The sequence below is a fragment of the Vombatus ursinus genome, unplaced genomic scaffold (genome assembly GCF_900497805.2).
Source record: "Vombatus ursinus unplaced genomic scaffold, bare-nosed wombat genome assembly UNPS02004573.1, whole genome shotgun sequence".
NCBI classification, from domain to species: domain Eukaryota; kingdom Metazoa; phylum Chordata; class Mammalia; order Diprotodontia; family Vombatidae; genus Vombatus; species Vombatus ursinus.
This window is the reverse complement of record NW_020944351.1, coordinates 2807562-2809375: the sequence shown is the minus strand read 5'-3', so window position 1 is coordinate 2809375 and position 1814 is coordinate 2807562. Positions and strand designations below refer to the sequence as shown.

At 51.9% G+C, this 1814-nt stretch overlaps 1 non-coding gene across 1 annotated transcript; it reads left to right on the top strand.

Moving 5' to 3' along the window:
- Window positions 1–480: 480 nt before the first annotated feature.
- TRNAW-CCA lies at window positions 481–552 on the top strand. The gene has a single exon. It is a non-coding gene; the product is annotated as a tRNA-Trp (tRNA).
- The last annotated feature ends 1262 nt before the right edge of the window (window positions 553–1814 follow it).

The window sequence follows — 1814 nt, the reverse complement described above, 5'->3', positions numbered from 1 at the left end:
GAGCCTCCCGGTCCCCAGGGCTCCCCTTCCCCCCTCTTTGGCGTCCTACGCCCCCAGGCTCCTAGGTGCAGACTGTCGGGCTCCCTGGGTAAGGGTCTGAGCAGCCCATTCACCCCGAGGCTGACCCCGTGCGGGCCATGGGCTTGGTAAAAGGAGACGAGAAGTGCACGTGGTTGGCGGCGCTGGCGGGAGAGAGCAGGGTCCCGAGGCTGGTGCTGCCGGGGTGACCAGGTGGCCAGTGGTGGAGCCAGGTGGGTGATGGGCGTGGGGGTGGGCTACGGGAGGCCATTTCCTTCTGTGTGGTGGCCCCGTCGGGCAGTGTGCTGAAGCCAGGGCCCCCCTGTGAGAATGGTGTTTTGAAGGTCGGCAATGAAATCAGCGGAATGAGAAAGGAAAACAATGACGTGGGCATAATTCTAATCCTCGTCCGGCCTCCTAGTATGCATTGAGTACGTTCTTGGGGGTCGTTGGAGGTATAAGGGCCCCGTGGCGCAATGGTAGCGCGTCTGGCCCCAGATCAGAGGGTTGTGTGTTCGAGTCACGCTGGGGCCAAATTTTTCTTTTTCCCCCCTCCGGCTGTTCACGCGGGTTGCATGTACCCGAGCCACACTGGGACACACTGGACCTTGACCCCAACATAGTGATGTCATTTTGGTCCTCTTGGAGAACGAAGGACGACAACCAACCTAGTGCCTCCTCTGTGCCAGGCGCTGTGCCAGGCGCTGCTGTTAGGAACCCCTGATCTAGACCCCCCCCCCAAAGAAAATCATGGGAGCTCCAGGGGAAGGAAATTTGTCCATCAGCCCAGCAGAATAGCCAGCCCCTAAGAAGCAGTGTGGCGTGGTGAAAAGAGCACTTTTCCCTCCCAGCTGGTTCATTAGCTCTGTGACTACGGATAGGTTGTTTCCCCTCTGAGCCTCACTCTCTTCTTCTGCAGAATGGGAATAATAACCCTTTTACTACCTGCCTTCTGGGTTGTTTCCTTTCTCAATCTCAAAAAAAACTCTACCACAGAGAACTATTTATTTATTTAGTACCTGGGTCAGGAATCCAAGGGAGGGCCTTAAATACCGGGAAATTCTCAGTGTCTCTCACAATGAGTGAGAAAGTTTCAAGTTTCACAGGGAAACTTGAAAATTAGTTTACCAGATGTACTCTGGCTGAGAGAGTGAGGTCACCCAAATGACAGCAGCAAAAATGGTGTCAGGTTGCCCCCCCTCCCCCTAATTCTGATAATCCCTGTAAAGGCCTCGTGCAGCCCACCATCTTTCTTTTGTTTTTCAGCTTCAGGAACATGTCATTACCTCTCCCTGGCTGGTCTCTCAGGGAACCCTAGTTTTCCTTGAATTGCAAAATAGTCCGACGCCAAGAAAATCCCTTCCACCCCTGACACAAAGGACTTGGAGGGAGTAGTGTTGGAAGTCGAATTTCATTGGGGGAGGGAAGGATTTCTTTGTTAGGCAGATGGCTTTTAAAGACTGTCTTGTGTCTTACAAGAATGACTCTGGGAAAACACCAGAGGAAAATGGGTTTAAAGCTATCTTCTCTGGGTCACACCGTAAATGAAAATGACTTTTTAATAAGGAGGTGGGGGTGGAGGTGTTTATAGATGCCCTGAGAGATCCCCCTGCAAATCTTAACTAGGATTTCCTTTCTCTACATATCTTTAAAAACTGAGTTAGACTGAATTGACATCTAGAACCCAGTGAGTTCCAACCTGAAGGTAGCAGAGGGTGCTACCATTAGTGATGGGAGGATCAGAGCTACTTACTGCCTGTGTGACCTATGAGAAGATTCTCTTCCCTGCACCTATC